Source organism: Monodon monoceros, unplaced genomic scaffold (assembly GCF_005190385.1).
Source record: "Monodon monoceros isolate NGI ecotype Baffin Bay Population unplaced genomic scaffold, NGI_Narwhal_1 Super_Scaffold_13, whole genome shotgun sequence".
In the NCBI taxonomy this organism is placed as follows: domain Eukaryota; kingdom Metazoa; phylum Chordata; class Mammalia; order Artiodactyla; family Monodontidae; genus Monodon; species Monodon monoceros.
Window position 1 is genome coordinate 30,559,028 of NW_021703769.1, and position 17,724 is coordinate 30,576,751.

Genomic DNA, 17,724 nt, shown 5'->3' on the forward strand with positions numbered 1-17,724 from the left:
CTTAAAGAAAAGACATGGGATCTGATGCTAGATTTTCCTGTCTGACACAGAGGAGGTCTCCTTTTAAACGATAAAATAGCCTCCATTTATGTTGCTGCTTTTTCCTCTTTGTCTCTTCTATTGAAGGATCCAATTTAAAGTGTGTGCTTTTTGGCACCTGTTCTGTGCTCATTTTAAGATTTAATCAGCCCTCTGAACCTGCAGCATAACTGCCTCATAATGTCAAGTTAATATATTGAGATAGCTCAAACCCACCATTCTCAAGGGTGATTTTGTTTAAAAGTGAGTTGTAGTTGAGTTTCTAAACAACTGCCAAGCTTTCAAGGTACCAAAGTAAACATGATCCAAACAGACCCTGGAGACTTTGGTTAACTTGCATGTACTTTAAGAAAATAGAGGTTTTTATAATTTTTTTAAAAGTGAAGCTGAATTTTTTGATGTCCCTTTAAAATGTAATCCCATCATCCCCTATATTTCCAGGCACCCATAGCTGAATTTACAAATAAGGCAAATCAGCAGCTGATCACCCAGATTTACAAATAAGGCAAATTGGCAGCTGGTCACTAAGCTGTTTTATAGGAAGTTACCTTTCTGCCTCCTTTAAACCCTGAGCTCTTTCATTGGTCAAATAAATATCTTAAGGGCTACTCATTGCCTGCAGAATAAAGTCCAAATTCTCTACCCTGCAATCCAACACTTTCCATGATCAGTCTCCAATGTAATTTTCAAGTCTTATCTCCAACTACAGAACCCTTCCCTCTTTCATACAAGCATGCACCTTACTCATCAATCATATTTCACAGTTCACCTCTTGCAAATGTGTGAACTTGGCTATTTGTTGATGCTATTCCCTTAACCTGGAATGTTCTTCATTCCATATCCTTGTATTAAAATCTCACCGCAATCAGTAATCTCTTCTAGTTCCTCTCAGTGTTGTTAAATGTCCCCTTTGTGAGACATGTTTATTGTCATAATTTCCTCATCCTGTCAAGCATCAAAAAATTTTTGTTCAGCTTCTACATGAGCTAAGTTCCTTAAAGTCAGGAAGCACACCTTCTGTTTCTCCTCCCTCCTTTGTTTCCATGAGCATTTACTGAGTACTATTAAGTGTCTGGCACTGAGCTAGAGGCTCTGAGAATGACAAGTCAAGCACAAATTAGGCACTTAAGAATCCCATAGCAAAGACTGGATGCAATATTGAAGAAAGAAAAGAGATGAAGTGAAGAAGAAGGTTAGAGATAACAACAAAATACATAATGGACCTAGAGAGTTATAATATCTGATAGAGAGTAATCTGTGGCATGCTGGTGTATGATAGAGTTTGAAGAGAGTTTAGAAGAAGGAGAAATCACTTCCAGCTTGGGAAAAACTTCATGGAGGAGCCTGACCAGGAATTTTGGAGATTCTTGGACAAGAAGAAATGATGTATAAGGCAAAGTCAAGGAAGTGGGGATGTTTAGTGACACTCAAAGGAAAGAGTAGATAGTTTTTAATGTAAAGTATTTTTGAAGGGAATCATCAGAGTCAGATAAAGATAGCTTGGGGATAAAATATCCCCAACTTCTGTTTTTCCAGAAGAAGGAATTTGGACTCAACAAGCACAGGAAACCACTGAGAGCTGTTGAGCTTTAGTGTGACATGACCAGTGCTCTTCTTGAGAATGTTAATCTGGCTTTGGCACAGGTTTGTTGGTGAAAGTAGAGGTCTCACTAATTCAGGAGCAAACCTAAGAGTCTGAACTAAGGCAGCAATAGCTGGCATGGAGGTGAGGTAGAGAATGGGTGAACTTGGGCAGAAGTGAAATCACCTGGACTTATGAACAAGGGAGATGTAGTAATCAGAGATGGCACTGAGATTTTCAGTGTAGAAGATTGCAAAAATGGTGGGGCTATCACTAGAGAGAAGCACCTAAGAGGTAGACCAGATTTGGGGGAAATTTGTGAGCATGAGAGGACAATGAAATCCAGATGGGGAGCCCTACATGCAGTAGAAAATGTGGACTGGAATTCAGAAAGAGGTCAGGGCTGGATGTATTTTTTGAAGAAAATATATTTGAAGAATAAATATTTGAAGAAAGTGGGTTTATTTTCAAATTTGGGGCAACACTATATGTTAGCATTTTACTACTGAAACGGCTATGCATTTAATTATTGGAACATCTTAATATGAACATTTAAATACATCTTTGCTGAGACTTATTATATGCACCATAAATTTCACCCACTTAAAGTGTTTTCTAGTTTATTCACAAGGTTGTGCAACCATCAACACCATGTAAAAAATTTTTTTAACATCTTTATTGGAGTATAATTGCTTTACAATGTTGTGTTAGTTTCTGCTGTATAATGAAGTGAATCAGCTGTATGTATACATATATCCCCATATACCCTCCCTCTTGCATCTCCCTCCCACCCTTCCTATCCCACCCTTCTAGGTGGTCACAAAGCACCAAGCTGATCTCTCTGTGCTATGCAGCTGCTTCCCACTAGCTATCTATTTTAACACCATATAAATTTAGATTGTATTCATTACCTCTAAAAGAAAATCCATGCCCATTAGCAGTCATTCCCCATTCCTCCATTCCATGCCCCCCAGTCCAAGGCAACCACTAATTTACTTTCTGTCTCTATAGGTTTGCCTATTCTGGACTTTTCCTATAAAGAGAATAATACAATATGTGGTATTTTGTGACTGGTTTCTTTCGTTTAGCATATTTTCAAGGTTCAACAATGTTGTAGCATGTATCATACTTAACTCCTTTTTATTGCTGAATAATGTTACATTGTTTGAAAATAAACATATTTTGCTTCTCCATACATCAGTTGATGGACATTTAGGTTGTTTCCACTTTTTGACTATTATGAATAATGCTGCTATAAACATTCATGTACAAGTTCTTGTGAGGATGTAAATGTTTTCATTTCTCTTGAGTATATACCTGGAGTGGAATTGCTGGGGGATATGCTAATTCTATGTTTCACATTTTGAGGAAAAAATTGTTTCCAAAGTGGTTGCACCATTTAAAATTCCCACCAACAGTGTGCAAGTGTTCCAAATTCTTCACATCTTTGCCAACACATTTTATTGCCTGCTCTTTTTATTATAGCCATCCTAGGGGGCATGAAGTGGCATTTCATTGTAGTTTTTATTTGCATTTCTCTAATGAGTAATGCTGTCGTGTCTTTTTATGTGTTTATTGGCTATTTATATACCTTCTTTGGAGAAATATCTCTTCAAATTGTTTGCCAATTTAAAAATTGTGTTGTATTTTATTATTGAAGTATTCTTTATATATTCTGGATATAAGTCCCTTATCAGACATATGATTTGATAATCCCCTCCCATATTATGGATTATCATTTCACTTTGTTAGTGGCAGCATTAATTTGCAGCACAGAAGTTGTGTTTTTCTTTTATTGTAGTCCAATGTAGTCCAATTTATGTATTTTTTCTTTCATTGCTTATGCTTTTGGTGTCGTACCTAAGGAATAATTTCCAAGGTCACAAAAATTTACACCTATGATTTTTTTCTAAGATTTTTACAATTTTAGCTCTTACATTTAGGTCTATGATCCATTTCATGTTAATTTTTGTGTATGATGTGAGGTAAGGGTCCAAATACATTCTTTTGCATGTGGATTCCAGTAGTTTCAGGACAGTTTGTTAAAAGGACTATTCTTTTCCCAGTGTGAAATTAGCCTGACAGAGAAAGACAAACACTGTATGATCTCACTTATATGTGAAATCTAAAAGAAAAAAAAAGCTGAACCCTTAGGAATAGAAAGTAGAATGTAATTACCAGGGGTTTGAGTGTAGGGGAGATGGGGAGATAGCAGTTGCTCCAGGGCTTACAATATACAGCTTACTTATTAAATTTACTTCAGATTTCATTAGCATAATTCCAATGAATTCAAAAAATGTTGCCCTATATAGCTCCATACCCTCTCCCCTTTTATTCCCCTTTTATTGTTGCACAAATTACATCTAAAAATACATTGCTATAATTATTAATTTATATAATTGTATGTCTTTTATAGAAACCAAGACAAGAAAGGAAAACAAATGTATTTATGTTTGTTGTATTAACCTTCTTATTTTCCATTTCTGGTTTTCTTAATTTAGTCCTATGGATTCCAGTTACCATCTGTTTTAATTAATTTTTTCACCCTAATGCATCTTGTTTCTACCTGCCTTCTGTTTGCTGTTATTGTTAAATATATCACATTTCTACATTTTACACATTCACTAATACAATTATATACATATTGCTTTATGCAATCACTCTTTAAAAGAAAGATAAGAGAATAAATATGCTATTATAATGTCTTTTATAATTATCTATACAATTACCTTTACTGGCACTCTATGTTTTTTGCTACGGCTTTAAAATACTGTCTAGAGTTATAAGCTTCCTCCTGAAGAACTTCCTTTAATATTTCTTATAAGGTAGGTCTGCTATCAATGAATTCTCTGCTTTTGTTTATCTGGTCATATCTTTCTTTTGCCACCATTTTTGAAAGATAGTTTTGCTGGCTATAATATTTTTGGTTGAAGGTTTTAACTTTCAGCACGTTGAATACGTTATCTCACTAACTTCTGGCCTCCACTCTTTCTGATGAGAAGTCAGCTGTTAATCTTATTGGCATCCTTTTTTATGTGATGAGTCATTTTTTCTTACTGTTTTCAAAATTTTTTCTTTATATTTGGATTTCAACAATTTGACTGTGATATATCTGGGTATAGATCTGTTTAGGTTTGCCTTACAGGAGTTTGTTGAGATTCTTGGATGTGTAGATTAATATATTTCATTAAATTTGGTCAGTATTCAGCCACTTTGAATGTTTTTTCTGCCCACCCCACTTTTTGCTTCCTCTTCTGGTACTCCCATTACATGTATGTGGATGCACTTATTGGTATTCTACATTTCTCCAAAGCTCTGTAAATTTTTCTTCAATATTTTTTCCCCTCTCTGTTCTTCAGATTATGTAGTATCTACTGATCTATCTTCTGGTTTTCTGATTCTTTATTTTACCAGCTCACATCTACGGTTGAAACCTTTTAGTGAATTTTTCATTTTGGTTATTGTAATTTTTACCCTCACAATTTCCACTTGGTTCTATTTTATAATTTCTATTTTTTATTCATGTTCTCTATTTGATGGGGTATTATTTTTTCACATGTTCCTCTGGTTCTTTAGGCATGGCTCCTTTCAGTTCTTTCAACATATTTATAATAGTTACTTTGGAGTTTTTGTCTGCTTTGTCCATCATCTGGGCCTGTTCAAAGGTAATTTCTATTTGCAGTTGCTTTCTTCCTTATGTATAGGCCACACTTTCCTTTGTATGTCTCATAATTTTTTTTTAAAGTAGATATTTTAGATTATATAGCAACTCTGGATACTGACTCCTTTCCTCCTCTGGGGTTGACATTGTTGTTTGCTTTGATAGTTCATTTATTTGTTTAGTGACTTGGCTGGGCTAATTTTGTGGTAGATTTCCCTTTCAGTGGGCAGCATTTGATGTCCCTGCTCAGATTTTTTTATGGCTACCGAAGGGTTATCCTTGAATCCACATAAGCTACTTATCAGTCAAAGTTTGTGCTTAGGTCCCTTCAGCCAGTTAGATTTTTCTTTCTCTCTCTTTCTCTCTCTCTCTTTTTTTTGTATATGTGTGTAGGTTGGAGGTTGCTATCACTGTCCAGGGAATTTATGTTTTGATCCCATATTCAGCCAGAGGCTAGCTGCTTGGAAGTTCTTTATTTATCACTCCTGAAAGAACACAGCCTTAGCTTGAATACATTTGTCAAGACTTCTAGGGATGTGTGTGGTTTTATTTTTAATCCTGGCTGCTTAGAATTTCCTTTGAGTCAGAGTAGCTTATTGTATAGCCACTGTTTCATAAGAGGTTGTGCTTAAACACACTGTGCCTATGAGTCTTCTGCCCTTTGTTAATTAATCTGTGTGTGGTTTGGGGAATGCTTACAAGTTTGATCCATGTCTACCTTTGATTGCTCTCCAGTGCATGTAGACTATGACATGTGCACAGCCTTCCTGACCTCCAGAGCCAACTTTGACCCCAGGAGTATTCTTCTTGGCTGTTTTACCCTGTTAAACTTCTGTTAAACTTTCTGTTAGACTTCTAGTCACTCTGCCACTTCATTTGTTGTTACCAGTATTGTGGAGCTGCCAGCCCCCTCTCAATTAGCCTTCGCAAAGGTCTCCTTGTTTTCAACAACACTCTTAAGCATGCATTTTTCCCTATTATCTTCCAAATAGTCCTCTTGGGCCATACTATGGAGCTTTTCGTTCTCCTGTCTCTTCCCCCAGAAAGAAATTTTGCACCACTGCACAGGACCTGGAGTAGGGAGAGTGGCCTATTTCTTTTGGAATGATACTCTTTCTATGTAAGTAGTATCAGGAAGGGTGGTAGCCTCTTGTATTCTTAGATTTCCCCTCTCAGCATGGAACCTCTACCTGATGAATGAGCAGGGGCAAGGGTAATTAAAGTCTCAGTATTTTCAACTTGCCACACCTAAAGCTTCCACTATACAAATAGGGTCTGGGTGGGGGGAAGAGCATCTCAGTCCTTTCATCCACACTCACCTAGAATATGGGGCTGGAGGAACATGAGGGCTAGAAGAACATGAGAAACACTGGAGACTTGCCCTACCCAGAGTGAAACTTTAGGAACTGAAGGAAAAGGAAACCCCTATCTTTTGACCACATTCACCTGCAATAGAGTTTCCATACAAAGAGATGAGGAAAGAGGGAGCAGGTCATGGCTCTTGCTGTTCTTACTGAGATTTTGTTGATTTTTTTCAGTGAATCTTTCTCCACTTACTGTGTGCCCTAAAGACAATTCCAGAGACTGCGAAATGTTTTTAAAAAATAATTCTTGCCACTTAACTTGCTGTTTTTCTGTGGAGAGGGTCTGCTAAGCTCTTTACTCTGCCATTCCTGAAGTCCCTAAGATCAAGTATATTATCAATCTTAATGCAAGCATGATCATGGAATCCTTGACTCTTTTCTTTCTCATACCCAAATGGCCAAGAAATCCTTTTGGTTCTACCTTGAAGATTTATCGAGGATTCAACCTCTTCTCACCTCCTCCACTACTATCATTCTTATCCAAGCCACCACCTCCTCTCACCTGTCAGAACCTCCTCCTTTGAGTTGTTTCTACTCTTTCTTTCCTGCTTTCTGTTCTTGACACAGTAACCAGGGTGATCCTTTAGAAGCATAAATTATCAGAGGAGCTGAATAGACATTTTTCAAAAGAAGATACACAGATGACGAACAGACACATGAAAAGACGTTCAACATCACTAATTATTAGGAAAATGCAAATAAAAACCACAATGAGATGTCACCTCATGCATGTTAGAATGGCTATTGTCAAAAAGGCAAGGAACACTCCCTCACACCGTGCACAAAAAATAAACTCAAAATGGCTTAAAAACTTAAATGTAAGACATGACACCATAAAACTCCTAGAAGAGAACATAGGGAAAACATTGTCTGACATAAATTGTACCAATGTTTTCTTTGGTCAGTTGCCCAAGGCAATGGAAATAAAACCAAAACTAAACAAATGGGACCTAATCAAACTTATGAGCTTTTGCACAGCAAAGGGAAGTATAAACAAAATGAAAAAGCAACCTATGGACTGGAAGAAAACTTTTGCAAATGATGTGACCAACAAGGGCTTAATTTTCAAAATATACACACAGCTCATACAACTTAATAATAAAAAAAATAAACAACCCTATCAAAAAATGGGTAGAAAGCCTAAATAGACATTTCTCCAAAGAAGACATACATATGGCCAATAGGCACATGAAAAGATGCTCAGCATCACTATTAGAGAAGCACAAATCAAAACTAAAATGAGGTATCACCTCACACCAGTCAGAATAGCCGTCATTAAAAATCTACAAATAACAAATTCTGGAGAGGGTGTGGAGGAAAGGGAAGCCTCCTACATTGTTGGTGAGAATGTAAATTGGTGCAGCCACTATGGAAAACAGTATGGAGGTTACTTTAAAAACTGAAAATAGAGATACCATATGCTCCAGAAATCCTACTTCTGGGCATATATCTAGAGAAAACTAATTTGAACATATACATGCACCCTAATGTCTATAGCAGCACTATTTACAATAGCCAAGACATGGAAGCAGCCTATGGACAGATGAATGGGTAAAGAAGATGTGGGGTATATATATATATATACACACACACACACACACAATAGAGTATTAACTATGAAAAAGAATGAAATAATGCTATTTTCAGCAACATGGATGGATCTAGAGATTATCATACTAAGTGAAGTAAGTCAGAAAGAGAAAGACAAATACCACATGATATCACTTACATGTGGAACCTAAAATGTGATACAAATGAACTTATTTACAATACAGAAACAAACTCACAGACATAGAAAACAAACATGTTTACCAAAGGGGAAAGGGGATGGGGGAGGGATAAATTAGGAGTTTGGGATTCAAAGATACAAACTACTATATATAAAATAGATAAACAACCAGGTCCTCCTGTGTAGCACAGGGAACTATATTCAATATCCCGTAATAAACCATAGAGGAAAAGTATATGAAAAAGATATATATATATGACTTTGCTGTACACCAGAAACTAACACAACATGGTAAGTCAACTATACCTCAATTTAAAAAAGGCAAGAAATTACAAGGGTTGGAGAGAATGTGGAGTAAAGGGAATCCTCATACACTGTTGGTGGGAATGTAAATTGGTGCAGCCACTATGGACAACAGTATAGAGATTCCTCAAAAAATTAAGAATAGAACTAACATATGATCCAGCTATTCCAATTCTGGGTATTTATCTGATGAATATTAAAACACTAATTTGAAAAGGTATATGCACCCCTATGCTCATTGTAGCTTTATTTACAATAGCCAAGATATGGAAACAATCAATTGATGAATGGATAAAGAAGAAGTGATACACACATGTATACACACACACAATAGAATACTACTCAGCCATTAAAAAGGTAAAATCTTGCCATTTGTGACAAGATGGATGGACCTTGAGGGTCCTTGCTCAGTGAAATAAATCAGAGAAATACAAATACAATATGGCTTCACTCATATGTGGAATATAAAAAACAAAACCAACCCACCAACCAAACAAACAAACAAAAAACTCAAATAAATGAACAAACAAAACTAAATAAAAGCAAACACATAGATACAAAGAACAGAGTGGTGACTCCAGAGTGGGTGGGGGTGGAGAAATGGGTAAAGGGTATCAGCTGTATGGTGATGGATAGAAAGTAAATTTTGGTGGTGAGCACACTGTAATGTATATAGAAGTCTAAATATAATGTACACATGAAACTTATATAGTGTTATAAACCAATGTTACCTCAATTTTAAAAAAATGTAAAAAAAATTAAAAAAATGAAAATACAAATTAGATCAAGCCATTCCTCTGCAAGGACCCCTCTTGATCTGACCCTGCATTACATCTCTGATCTCCCCTTCTTTTGTTCACTCCACTTCAGGCAATCTGCCCCTCACTAACACTCCTCCAATGATCTGCTTTGTTAACCCCCCACTTCAAGTAATTTCTCAATGCAATCTTCCTGAAGAGACCTATTCTGACAAACTTTTACACTGTAACATTCCACCTTCCCCCGCAGCACTCCTGATCCTTCTTCCCTGCTCTACTTTTTTTCTTTTTTTCCATGATGCTTACCATTTCAAACATGTAATATCACTTATTTATTATAATGATTGTTTCTTATCTATTCCCCTCATTGGACTATGAGCTACATTAGGGCAGGAATGTTTATCTTTGTACACTGTTGTATCCTTAGCACTTGGAACACTGCCTGGAACAAAGCAGATGTTCATAAAATATTTGTTGAATGAATATATTCACAAATTCTGATTAGTTATGTGGACAACATGGCTGAATATAATTTGAGCAATAAGTAAGATAGGGGATGAATTTTGGTCCTGTGTTCAAAATAAATTTGGGGTTTACTTAATGTAGCCTTAGGACACATTTCAGATGCTTGGTGTGGGAAAAGTGGGAATTGCCCATTGGTGTTCCCAGAAAAATACCAAAGGCAAAAAAATTGGTTGTTACAGTCTCAGGCAGGTGGGTGTGGGACTTCCCTATCACTCTGCACATCACCTCTTGACTGACGGTTTAGTAGTTAAACCAAATATGTTAAGAGAACAAAAAAGTAGAGATCATTGGAGGGGGAGTGATGTGGCTGTCTCACTTGAAATGGTTTCCTTCTTTTTGATACACTTCCAGCTCCTCTCTACCCCTGTATTTACCCTATCCCAGGGGAGATGGAATGATGTGGCTGGTTGCTAAATTTGGGAAGAATAAACTGGGCTTGCTCAGCTAAGCACCTCTAGTTTTCCTCTAGGGAGAGAGCCTGCCTGCAGCTACCAGTTCTCCTCTGCTCCTTTGAGCCATAAGTCTTAGCCATACCTCTCTATCCAGATAGGGAAACCTATTCTAGTCAACCTGGGAGGAGTTAGTCAGACTTCTGTAATTCAGTTAACAGGTCCATTTCACAATAAACTGTGTTCTACAATAACTTAGCATTTTTAAGTAATAAGGGTGATATTTCAGGCCTTCAAATGCTACTCCTTTGTCTTAATTCTCAAATTGTCGAGAACTCAGGAGGGAGAGAAAGGTGCAATTCATGAGCTTCTTGAAAGACCTCCAGAATTTTGCTTTCATCATATTTGCCAGAACTGACCCATATGGCCACCCTGGCAACAGGGGTAGATGAGAAAGTGCTTTTTGGGGGCTTTTCCAGCCTCTCTGTTGGGAGGCAGAAAGAGAGAAGAGACTTGGAATGGCTGTACCTGTCACAGAAGTCATCGAGAGTATCATTCCTGAGACCAACCACATCAGCATCACCTGAGAGCTTGTTAGAAATGCAGACCGCTGAGCCCTAGCTTAGATCTACTGAATCAGAGACTGCATTTTAACAAGATTCCCAGGTTATTCATGTGCACACTAACATTTAAGAAGCACTGCCTAGGTCAGGAGCCCACAAATTATACCCTGTGGACCAAATCTAGCCTGTCTTTGTAAATAAAGTTTTATTGGAACACAGACATGCCTACATGTTTATGTATTATCTATGGCTGCCCCTGGGCTAAAGTGCCAGAGTTAAGTAATTGTAACAGAGACCACATGGCCTGAAAAGCATAAAATATCTCACCCTTTGCAGGAAAAGTTTGCTATCTCCTGGTTTGGATTGGGTTAAGAGCTGAAAGCACAGTTCAGTTGACAATACTGGGGAGACATTGACAAAGAAAAGGTAAAGATGAACTTTTCTTCAGAATGTGAAAAATATGAGAGTACTGAAGGATAAAAGGTAAGAGCCAGTACTGAGGGAGACACTGATAGGAAGAAAGGCAGGATGAGATCCTGGGGGAGAAGCAGCATGGAGTCAGTGTTACTGAACTCAGGTTCGACTGCTTGCCACTCAAAAGCCAAAACTCGAGTGGCAAGTGTTGGTTGGAAAGGAAAGATTGCTTTATTCAGGAGGCTGGCAACCTGGGGAGAAGGTGGACTCATGTCTAAAAGCTAAATCCCAAGATTTGCTCTACCATGAAAGTTTTTTTTTTTTTGTATTTTTGTATTTTTAATGACTGAAACAAGACAGACCTAAAACCGCAGCTTCTGAAAGAACCATTTGTTCTTGCCAGTCTTGTATCTCTCCTCAAACTTGACCTTGGCCTCTCGTTGGGCCTTGTGTTTGAGAGCAGGGTCTCTGAAGACATCCTTGTTGACAACAGTTTTGTCCAAGGGGATATCCACAGAGTACCATGTAGGCATGAGGTGATTATAATTATAAACTTTCACAAAAGACTTGATCTTTGACCTCTTGGCAATTTTCTTCTTGCCCATGGCAGCTGCCACTTTGCAGGGATAGCGATCAATTCCAGCCACCAGAGCATGCCTGTAGGGTCGGTCTGAGGTGCCATCATCAATGTTCTTTACGATGACTGCTTTGCGTCCGGAGTAGCGACCGGCCAGGACCAGCACCACCTTCCCGGGTTTCATGATCTTGCCCATGTTGGCAGCAACCTCTCGGGCCTACAGCAGAGGAAGCTACCATGAAAATTTTTAAAGGAAGAATTATTTGAGAAGGGGGTCAAGGTCTACATTATCTTCCACTGCGTGCAGACTTTCTTCTCATTGGTTGATGATGAGGTAACAGGGCAGTGTTCCAGGAATCTTGTGCTCAGCCTGAAGTTACCATCCTCCACATGGGTGGGAGCCTTAGTTCCTGCAGAAGAGCTCAAAGGTATTGCTATGTATATTCCTTGAGTAGGAACCAGGACCTTGCTTTATTGCTGCACTAGTTTCTGGACTGCTTCTCCTTTGTTTCTCCACCCTTTCCCTTCCCTGATTAGCAACTGTTTGAATCTGCCCTTTGGAACTCAGGGAAGGTCAAGGAAGCTGAATGAAGCTTATTTCCTACAAACAAGAAGTGGGGACACTAAAATGATTTGTACCCAGGAGGGCCCCACAGAGCCCAGCTCCATTTCATGATGATGGAAGAACTTGGGGAAAAGATGGAAGGACAGGGGTTGGGTGAGAATCCAGGTAATTCAGGTAAAAAGGGGAGAGTTGACAGGCTCTTGGTTAGTTGGCTTTGGCATTTTGAATTTTATACAACGCCTAGCACACAACCTAACATCTGGTGGGCATCAATGTTTTTTTGGATTGAAAAAGGCATCCGCCCAGTATGTAACTTGAGGCTCCCCACAGAGCACTTTGCTTTCAAACTCCAGGACCATGTACCTGCCGGGTAGGAAAGGACCTGAATAGTCTTATTCCCGCTACACAGCTAAGAAATTGTGACATGAGAGGGTTGGTGACTATCCTGAAGTCATCAAGCCAGGAGGCTGTCTCCAGCTGGGTCTGGAACCCAGGCCTCTCTGCCCAAGACCTTTCTCACTTGGAGGCTGCATGAGAACTGCAGAGCCTGGAGGCTGGGTTTTCCACATGGGAGAACTTACTGTTAGTTTATGTTGGCTGTGAAAAACTCCAATTATTTTGTTAACAAATCAAAACATGATGTGAATATAGTTTCCTGTGCTATACAATAAATCTTTGTGTTTATCTTGTAATAACTTATAATGGAAAAGAATAAAAAGAAAGAATATAGATATATACATTAAATATGTATCACTTTGCTGTCCTCCTAAAACTAACACAATGTTGTAAATCAACTGTACTTCAATTTTAAAAAAACTCACTAAAATGAGGAGGCCTCTGATTTTGTGATACCTGTGCCCAGAAGCAAGGTTGCATTTCTGCACCAGACTGAGCTTTTGCTGGAATGTGAGGTGGGGTAACAGCCAGAAAGAGAGGAGATGGGAATTTCTGCTGAATGCCTGGGCCTCAGGAGTACCAGGGTTGACAGGAAGGGAGGATGCCAGAGGTGGTCTTGGTGGTCCTTCTCCTTTTTTGGGGGCCCATCCTCTCCTCTCCTTTTCCCCAAACATCCTCTGACCTGAACTGTTTCCCCAGCTGCCTGAGGCCTCTTCCCAAGGGCCTAAGCTCCAGTGCATGCTCTGATTGAGAGCATTGAGTCTTAATTACTCTTCCCAGACCCCATCCAAACTTCTCTGGGCTATGTCTCACCTCTTCAGGAACATTTCCTAAAGCACTCATCCAAGCTGGCTTTGCCTGGCTGGGTTCCCTGAAAGCAGAGCCTGAACGTGCTTGGGTGCAGGTGGCTTATTTTGGAGACAATCAATCCCAGGAAGCAGGACTTGGGGAAATGGGAGGTGGTAAAGAAGGAGGAAAAGCCATATAAAATACTGTTAAGGTTGCTCTTGTGAGAAATGAGGCTCCATTTCACCAATAAGCATGCAGAAATCTCCCAGACCATCCATCCAAGGGACAGGAGATGGGAGAACTTATACTTCAACTTCTGCAGGGATTATTCCCAGGGACCTTGACTACCCCAAACATCTGGACTACATTTGCCCACAGACTTCTGAGGCTCTGATGAAGGCCCCAAGTGTTGGCCCCGTGGGTGGGGGTGGGCTTGAGCTAGGATACTGACAATTAAGTCTGAACTTGAACAGAGCTGTCCAGTACCCCTGGAGCAGAGATCAAAGGTGGGAGAGAGGATGTGACATGGGCACCAGAAGCATATTCATTATGAAGCTATGTTATAGAGGCATATGAACTCAACTTCCTGGTGAAATGAACCTTGCATCAGTACAAACTAAGCCCGTCTATTTCCAGTAAAATTATCTGCCTGGAACTGTATTGTGTTTAGTATTTTATTAAAACTACAGAGCTAGGAACACTAACACTTTAGTTGTTATTTGGCTGGGGTATCTTTTTCTATACTTTCCATTACAATATTTTTGTGCCTTACATATTGGGTGTAACTAATATGTTGGATTGGAAAACAATCCAGTTTTGTTTTGTTTTTTATTATTATCCCATTGTATTTTATTTATTTCTTTATACAGCAGGCTCTTATTAGTCATCCATTTTATACACATCAGTGTATACATGTCAATCCCAATCTCCCAATTCATCACACCCCCACCACCACCCCTCACTGCTTTCCTCCATTGGTGTCCATACTCTTCTCTACATCTGTGTCTCAATATCTGCCCTGCAAACTAGTTCATCTGTACCATTTTTCTACGTTCCACATATATGTGTTAATATACGATATTTGTTTTTCTCTTTCTGACTTATTTCATTCTGTATGACAGTCTCTAGATCCATCCATGTCTCTACAAATGACCCAATTTCGTTCCTTTTTATGGCTGAGTAATATTCCACTGCATATATGTACCACATCTTCTTTATCCATTTGTCTGTTGATGGGCATTTAGGTTGCTCTCATGACCTGGCTATTGTAAACAGTGCTGCAATGAACATTGGGGTGCATGTGTCTTTTTGATTTATGGTTTTCTCTGGGTATAGGCACAGTAGCAGGATTGCTGGGTCATATGGTAATTCTATTTCTAGTTTTTAAAGAAACCTCCATACTGTTCTCCATAGTGGCTGTATCAATTTACATACCCAGCAACAGTGCAAGAGGGTTCCCTTTTGCTCACACCCTCTCCAGCATTTGTTGTTTGTAGATTTTCTGATGATGCCCATTCTAACTGGTGTGAGGTGACACCTCATTGCAGTTTTGATTTGCATTTCTCTAATAATTAGTGATGTTGAGCAGCTTTTCATGTGCCTCTTGGCCATCTGTATGTCTTCTTGGGAGAAATGTCTATTTAGGTCCTCTGCCCGTTTTTGGATTGGGCTGTTTGTTTTTTAAATATTGAGCTGCATGAGCTGTTTATATATTTTGGAGATTAATTCTTTGTCTGTTGATTCATTTGCAAATATTTTGTCCCATTCTGAGGGCTGTCTTTTCATCTTCGTTATGGTTTCCTTTGCTGTGAAAAAGCTTTTAAGTTTCATTAGGTCCCATTTGTTTATTTTTGTTTTTATTTCCATTACTCTAGGACGTGGATCAAAAAAGATCTTGTGATTTATGTCAAAGAGTGTTCTTCCTATGTTTTCCTCTAATAGTTTTACAGTGTCTGGTCTTACATTTAGATCTCTAATCCCTTTTGAGTTTATTTTTGTGTATGGTGTTAGGGAGTGTTCTAATTTCATTCTTTTACATGTAGCTGTCCAGTTTTCTCAGCACAACTTATTGAAGGGACTGTCTTTTCTCCATTGTATATCCTTACCTCCTTTGTCATAGATTAGTTGACCATAGGTGCATAGATTTACCTCTGGGCTTTCTATCTTGTTCCATTGATCTATGTTTCTGTTTTTGTGCTAGTACCATATTGTCTTGATTACTGTAGGTTTGTAGTATAGTCTGAAGTCAGGGAGTCTGATTCCTCCAACTCCGTTTTTTTCCCTCAAGAATGCCTTGGCTATTCGGGGTCTTTTGTGTCTCCATACAAATTTTAAAATGCCATTGGTAATTTGATAGGGATTACATTGAATCTGTAGATTGCTTTGGGTAGTATAGTCATTTTCACAATATTGATTCTTCCAAGTCAAGAACATGGTATATCTCTCCATCTGTTAGTATCATCTTTAATTTCTTTCATCAGTGTCTTATAGTTTTCTGCATACAGGTCTTTTGTCTCCTTAGGTATGCTTATTCCTAGGTATCTTAGTCTTTTTGTTCAGTGGTAAATGAAGTGTTTCCTTAATTTCTCTTTCATATTTTTCATCATTAGTGTATAGAAAGGCAAGAGATTTCTGTGCATTAATTTTGTACCCTGCAACTTTACCAAATTCATTGATTAGCTCTAGTAGCTTTCTGGTGGCATTTTCAGGATTCTTTATGTGTAGTATCATGTCATCTGCAAACAGTGACAGTTTTACTTCTTTTCCAATTTGTATTCCTTTTATTTCTTTTTCTTCTCTGATTGCTGTGGCCAGGACTTACAAAACTATGTTGAATAATAGTGGTGAGAGTAGACATCCTTGTCTTGTTACTGATCTTAGAGGAAACGCTTTCAGTTTTACACCATTGAGAATGATATTTGCTTTGGGTTTGTTGTATATGGCCTTTATTATGTTGAAGTACGTTCCGTCTAGGTCCACTTTCTGGAGAATTTTTATCATAAATCGGTGTTGAATTTTGTCAGAAGCTTTTCCTGCATCTATTGAGATGATCATATGGTTTTTCTTCTTCAATTTGTTAATATGGTGTATCACATTGATTGATTTGCATATATTGAAGAATCATTCAATCCCTGGGAGAAATCCCACTTGATCATGTTGTATGATCCTTTTAAGGTGTTGTTGGATTCTGTTTGCTAGTATTCTGTTGAGGATTTTTGCATCTATATTCATCAGTGATATTGACCTGTAATTTTCTTTTTTTGTAGTATCTTTGGTTTTGGAGTCAGGGTGATGGTGGCCTCATAAAATGAGTTTGGGAGTGTTCCTTCCTCTGCAGATTTTTGGAAGAGTTTGAGAAGGATGGGTGTTAGCTCTTCTCTAAATGTTTGATAGAATTCACCTGTGAAGCCATATGGTCCTGGACTTTTGTTTGTTGGAAGATCTTATATCACAGTTTCAATTTCATTTCCTGTGATTGGTCTGTTCATATTTTCTATTTCTTCCTGGTTCAGTCTTGGAAGGTTTTACGTTTCTAAGAGTTTGTCCATTTCTTCCAGGTTGTCCATTTTATTGGCATAGTGTTGCTTGTCTCTTAGGATGCTTTATGTTTCTGCAATGTCTGTTGTAACTTCTCCTTTTTCATTTCTAATTTTATTGATTTCAGTCCTCTCCCTCTTTTTCTTGAGGAGTCTGGCTAATGGTTTATCAATTTTGCTTGTCTTCTCAAAGAACCAGCTTTTAGTTTTATTGATCTTTGCTATTGTTTTCTTTGTTTCTATTTCATTTATTTCTGCTCTGAGGTTTATGATTTCTTTCCTTCTGCTAACTTTGGGTTTTGTTTGCTCTTCTTTCTCTAGTTCCTTTAGGTGTAAAGTTAGATCGTTTATTTGAGATTTTTCTTGTTTCTTGAGGTAGCTTTGTATAGCTATAAACTTTCCTCCTAGAACTGCTTTTGCCGCATCCCATAGGTTTTGGATCATCGTGTTTTCATCGTCATTTGTGTCTAGGTATTTTTTGATTTCCACTTTGATTTCTTCAGTGATCTCTTGGTTATTAATATCATATTGTTT

At 38.2% G+C, this 17,724-nt stretch overlaps 1 pseudogene across 1 annotated transcript; it reads right to left on the reverse strand.

Moving 5' to 3' along the window:
- Positions 1-11,662: 11,662 nt before the first annotated feature.
- Positions 11,663-12,112, reverse strand: LOC114894685 (annotated as a pseudogene). The gene has a single exon (XR_003793284.1). The product of XR_003793284.1 is annotated as a 60S ribosomal protein L27 pseudogene (transcript).
- Positions 12,113-17,724: the final 5,612 nt, after the last annotated feature.